Here is a 6,932-nt window from a genome sequence, read left to right as displayed (position 1 = left end):
CTTTCTTTTCAGCACTCGTTAGACACTCTATGCTTGTAATAAACCCACTATTACTGTGTTATAAGGAGGTTTGCAAAAAAACCCAATATTTTATTTTACCCATATTTTCTATGTCAGCCTTTTATAATTTTTTTGTCAGTATTTTAAGGCTTCATTAGTTTTACATGAAAAAGTTGGCTTTAAACATGCACATGTCCCCATGCAGGTTTAATTACAAACAGCTGTTGTGTTCCCAGTGACCTTGAACAGATTCCTTGGTGGACTGATGGACAGGAAATAACAATCAAATTTGATAACTGTTTAATCTTTTCAAGAAAAACAATTGAAAACTATACAACAACTAAACTAAACATCCCAACTCCTCTAATTCCAGGATTTACTATGTTTGTATTACCTTTTATTGTTGGAGAGATATATTAGTAACATGAATTAAATAAACTATTAATAATACAAACCTAATTTATTCACCCGTGGACCTTCTTATCTTTTAGAGGATTGTAGGGGGGCTAAAGCCAGCAACAGATACAAGGTGTGTAATGCCAGGAACACCCTGGGGAGATTACCGGTCACTCAAAGGGCTACTGATGTATTATTCTTAACATTATCTTTACTAAGATGGGGAAAAACCCAGACTTTTTATTTCATTTTAAGGCTCCTTCACAACATCTAAACAATAGATAAGTTCCTAGTCCCCAATGACTAGTTCCACTTCACTGCTACAACCTTGTGAAAAATAACAAGCAAGCTTTAAGAAATATTTTAAAAAGCACCTGTTGGAGCAAAGTTCTCTGTGAGAGAGCAGCCACAGGGAAACACTATGCATAAGTAATGACGAGAATGGAAAGTGGAGTGTGGGCGGTGGGATTAGGAGGGCAGTTGGTATCAGAGCAGGAGGTAAATAACCCTGGCTCAGTCCTGTCTGAGAGCAGACCTGTCTCTGCTGTGGCGCGCTCCAGTTCGGAAGGACAACATGCATACTCCACTCTATGTGGGGAGAATGTGAAAGCGCTTGCTGCCATGGCAACAAGGCAGCTCCACAGTCTCCAGTCCCCATTAAGAAAGATGGGTGGCAACGTGGCTGTAGCTCAGTGGTGGTGTAGCATGACATGCTGAAAGAGCCTATTGAAAGCCAGTGAATTTAGCAGTTAATGAAAAGAGCAAAAAGGGACAGCAGGTCCACGAGGCAGGCGATACCGACCCGTCCTCTTGTTTTGGGTCCTGCGTGCTCTCGTGAGAGGTGTGCGAATATTAAATCGACTCAGTTTTCACTGTTTTGAACAGGGGATATTGTACACTTTGGGCTTCTGTGAGAGATTATCACAGGAGTGGAGGTTTAATTACAATAGAGCAATTGTTGTGCTCATAGTGACCTTGAACAGAGTCCTTGGGTATATAAAGATGAAAGGAATGACGTGTAAGCGAGAGGATGAAGCACTGAAATGTTTCAAAAAATGTTACCCTGGGTCTTTGTAAAAAAAAAATAAGCACATTTAAAAAAATAAGCCGTTGAAAAAACTTTTCATAGTGTCAAGGTCAGCTGTAGATTTTAGGAAATGTTTTGTTGATTCAGGGTCTGAAGGTTTTCCCTACAAAACACAAGAGCTAAAAATGATTCATAGTTTAAGCAGCTGATGCTTGATGTGGAGGAGTAGACAACCTTTTAATCAACCTGTTACATCAGAAAGATCAGAAAGATTAGCATTAACATTTTCAACAGACATCAAACAAATGCATTCTATCAAAATGGGTTTATTTTTGCCATCGTTATATATGACAGATTCCCATGGCGACAAAACATTACTCTAAAAGTCATTCCTCTCAGTCAGATGGTGGTGGTTTTACTGCAGGACACAATTAAACTGAGTTCTTTAACTCTGTTTCATGTAGATACTGTGCATGTGGTGGGAGCCAAATTCAGCAGAACAAAACAGATTTCATCCTGAGTCCAAGTGCCAAGACTCTTTTCATTCAGCTGAAAATAGCAAGCCACTGCTTACGCACATCTCCAGAACATAGTTTAGGCAACTAAAGGATTGGGTGGGAGTGATTTGTGGAGGAGGAATACAGCCACTGCAGGAGCTCAGTGGGGTTCGTTCAAACACACGAACCAAATGAATCAGAAAGACACCAAATTGTGAATAAATAAATAAATAAGCACACTGTGGAGCCAGGAAGTAAAGTTAATGTTGGCCTTTTAATCGCAGTTTCTGAAGACATTCACAAGTGTTTTGCTGGGTGGTTTGTGAGCCAAGACAGGAAAGAGTAATGAGTAATAACCTCCCCTAATAACACCATCTTCTTATATTTATCACTACGACAGAGTCAAAGTTACTACAGACACATTTCCTCTGTTATGAGCGCAACATTTGAATATTCATGTCAAGAAATCCATCATCGACTGAAGTGACCTCAGTGACCCCAGTGACAGACTGCCAGCTCCTCCCGCCATACTGGACTGTAGGCTCAATACCAAACTCACACAGCAGGGGGCAGTTCATCAGCCTCTGTGACTCTTGAGCTGTAGCTCAGAGCTGGATAGATATTTCAGTATGTTGCCATTCGTCTCTGCCTTATGCTTTAAACTGCCTTATGCCATCCAGCAAATCCCAATATGAGTAAATGTTATAAACACAGGGATATGGAATCAGATTAAAGCAATGTAAAACTCTCAAAATTTACTGTTATTAAATTTATGAAATATTCATGACCCCTTTTGAACTAAAGAGTTGGTTTAATAAACACATTTAGTCAAAAAGCTGCAGATTATGCTCATCTAACTAACTTAAAGCCCAGCTACAGTCATGTGAAAAAGAAAGTTTTTGCAGCACTATGCAGTCGCGTGTACCCCACATGCTTCAGTAGCTTCTAACAGGACCTTTTGCGGGAGTGGGCGTCCCAGCAGTTTCGGTATGACTATCAGTCTCTCACATCATTGCAGAGGAATTTTGGCCCATTTTTCTGTACAGCGTTTCAGTTCATTGAGGTTTGTGGGCATGTTGTTGTTTATTGCTCACCTCTCTTAATGTTCTACTTCAGCATTTCGAGGTCTGGACTTTGACTGGGCGATTGCCTCACCTCGATTCTTTTCTTTTTCAGCTATACTCTCGTAGATTTGCTGCACTTGGGATCACTATCCTTTTGTTGCACGACCCAAATTCTGCCAAGCTTTACTTTAGCTTTAGGACAGTCCTGTAGGGAGTCCTGTGGTTGCAAAACAAACCCAATTCATTATCCCACCACTACCGTGCTTAACAGTTAGTATGAGGTGTTTGTGGTGACATGTTGTGCATTATGGCCAAAACATTGTGACATACAAAAATTACTTTTTCACATGACTGTACACGCTCTTCTTTTTATTCTAATTATATTTAGCAACTGTTTTAGCATTTGATCTCAGCCCAGTGAATTGCTGACATGTAACCAAGATACACTCTCTTGAGATAAAGGAAACCGAAGTCACAAGTAAGCCACAAAAAGACAAGCAGCTTTCTAAATGATACCAGCGAGACAGACATATTTTTTTACCCTTCAGTTTCTCACCAAACATGAAGGAGTTTACATCTGATTTTGCTCTACACCACCATAATCTAAGAAAGAGAGAAAAGGCTGAATTTCTCTGCAGTATCCATGGTTGTCTTGACAACTCAAGCCACTCACTGCCTAGAGCAGAAATCTACTGTATTCAGAAACACAAACCCAGAAACCCGCTGTTATGTCACAGAAAATGGTATGAATGCTGTACTGCTTCATTTCAATGCACACACTCACAGTCTCTCTGTATGCTTTTATATCACTCATCTTGAGTTTGTACGCGCCTCATATTCACATCTATTTTTATAACAGGAAAATGAGCTCCTGCACAGGCAATGTACTATTCTGGAAAATGAGTTCACATCATACGCATTCTTATTCTTCAACTATCCTAGAAAGCCCTTTAATTGTTCATTTATTGGAATTGTAAAAGGAAGTAACCTCAAATAGTAAACTGCTGATCAGACTAATCGACTGTATGTAAGTTATTGAGCCAATGCCATTAAAATTCCAATACAAACAAACAAACAAAAATATTCAAACCACTCTTCTTTTGAGCAAAGGGCCACTGAGTGCAGCGTCGCTGTTATTACAGTTGTCTAAAATAACTACAAGAACTGGATAGAGGTGGCAACTACATGTACTTCAAGGTAAGACATATAATAAAAATAACAACCTGCTTTGAAAAAGCTTAAAAATTCAATTGTTCAGTCCCCAAACCTCTCTGTAAAAACAGCCCAGGGCAACGACTCGACCGCTAAATTAAATTATCCCAGTCCAATCATAGGTGCCACAAAAAGTGACCTACAGATTGTTTGATGGTTTTAATGTGAAGAAATACGCGTGAAGAAGATTCAGTTCAGTTCAATTCCATTTTATTTATATAGTGCCAAATCACAACAACAGTTGCCTCAAAGCGCTCTAAGGTAAGGTAAAGACCCTACAATGATCTTTACAAAGATGGGCAGACTGTGGTCGTAAAAGGATGGAGATGGTCAGCAACAACACTCAGGTAGGTCGTGGTGTTTAAATAGTGCTCAGTTGGTACTAAGGGGCCTAAAGTGTGCCAAGAAAACATCCTAATACCACCACCATCAGCCTGACCTGCACACACAAGGCAGGTCATGCTTTCATGATGTTTATGCCAAATTCTGAATCCACCATTCAAATGTCGCAGCAGAATTCTAGTCACATCAGACCAGGCAGCACTTTTTCCAAGCTTCTATTGTCCAATTTTGGTGAGCCTGTATAAAATGTAGCCTCGTTATTCCAGTGCTGTTCTTCCGCATACCTTTGTTGTAATGAGTAGTTATTTGAGTTACTATTTTTACCCACTTGCTGTATATTTTCCTCTTTTTCAGTCCACTATCAGTAAACCCTAGAGATGGTTGTGTGGGAAAATCCCAGTAGATCAGCAGTTTCGTAACACCCAGATATAAATGCCTAAATACACTGAGATGCTGCCATGTGATTGGCTAATTGGATATTTGCATTAACGAGCAGTTGAACAAAATAGCCAGTGTGTGCATTTGATTTAACGTTAATAAGCCAAGTAAATCCCACAGAGGCTAGAAAGCTCTTTTCCCAATAACTAATAACTATTTTCCATTATAGCCCATCAAAAACAGACATTTTATATTAAACAACCCTTATTTGTTTCCCCAGAAATCTTTTCTTTTTGCCAAAACATAGGATTAAACATTAAGGTTAGTTCTCTTAGACTTTTTCCTTCTCTCAGACATTTTTTTCTCCAGTAGTAACATATAAAGTTTTTAAAAAGCAATAAACTAAATGAGAAACCATTAGATAAGTGCTGATCTGCACAGCTGAATAAATTCTGTGCATGTAGGTAGCGACATTAGGAGCCAGCAAAAGTTTTTATGTGTGTGAATGTGCCCATGAAATATGTGTTGCCTTATGACATCGCTAGCGTTAGAGCAGTCACTTATCTCCCTCCCCAGTCAACAGGTCTCCTCTTCATCAACAGCCCTTTCCACTCAGGCAGAACCCAGCCAGCCTGTAATTACTGATGCCACTTGAGAGGAATACCAACAGGCACAGACACACCAGAGAGGAAAAAGCATCAGCAGCGAGCACTATTTCAGCCCACAGCACCTTTCCACGACTTCAAAACACCTGGAGCCTGCTGCTGTTGTCTGTGTGTGAAGAGCAGCAGCTCCACCTGCCACTGCGGAGGATCTAATGACCAAATAATGAGTGTAAGGACACAAACTTCGGGAATATTTTAGTCCAGTTGAGCCCAGACTGTTTACTTCATTCCTTCTGGCTTGTACATGGCTTTGTTCAGACACAGACACATGGCTGTCTGAGAAATCCGTGAGCCTGTACATGACTTCTTTGTTAAAAGAGCCAGAAAGAGTGGCAGGAACTCAGGCTGGACACATCAGCTTGATAACGTATGGCATGCCATGTGACAGGTAGGAAGTAGATTTCTGAAGCAGGGCATGACAACATAAATATACTATGAGCGATACATTTTTGCACCCAGCTCACCTCCTCTAACCTCCATTATTTCCTTTCATGTTTTAAAAATTGATATTTTAATTTATTTTTACAAGGCTACATGAGGAATCTCTTCCAGCACTTCCATGCTTAGTGGCACATTTCCATTTATGGAAATTTAGGCGATCATCAGTGGGATTTACATACTAATGCCAGGAGTGTTTCTAACTACAAGTGATTGCAAGGTCTTCATTTACTTCGGCAGCTGAGAGGTTTTGTAAAATATTAAGAAGTTAAACACAAAAATTTGCCATTAACTACAGGGATAAATGTCCCCTTGAGCTTTCCTAAAATCTGTCTCTTGCACTCTTTTTTTGGATGTGAGCCAGAAGATGTCAATAATAACATCAATTACGAAAAACGCTTCAACTCCAAACCGAGCTACACTCACTCATCAGAATATAGCACAGTGATACTCGTGGGCAGTGTCTGCCCACACTTTCTTCACAACAATAAGCTACATTTTTCTATTCCCTATGGCATGATGCATGGCAGCCGCATGTGAGGGGGGGGCGGGGAGTCGCTCTGTAATCTGGGAGTACCATCTGTGGCTGTCAGCTGAAACTGCCACTTAGTGGGCCTAACACAATCACCATGTCAACAGTTGCCAACACTTGGCGCTTCCACAGTCCCCTCGGAGTACATGTGACATGCCAGAAAAGTCTAAGCATGGGAGAAATGTCTCAAAAACAAGCTGAGTCAAGCTGCTGTTAGAGTCGGATTGATTCATGTCACGGGCACACAGCGATTGGTTCTCGGCGAGGATGAATGAAAATCACACAGAGACAAATGTAGGCATGTTACCGTGTAGTGATCTCCGTGATTCATCACAAGAGGCAGAAGCCTGATGTCTGCAAGACCAACAGATGTACAACAGG

This window comes from Perissodus microlepis, chromosome 11 (genome assembly GCF_051167445.1).
Source record: "Perissodus microlepis isolate ML-2025 ecotype Zambia chromosome 11, ASM5116744v1, whole genome shotgun sequence".
Classification (NCBI taxonomy): domain Eukaryota; kingdom Metazoa; phylum Chordata; class Actinopteri; order Cichliformes; family Cichlidae; genus Perissodus; species Perissodus microlepis.
This window is presented reverse-complemented; position numbering follows the sequence as displayed.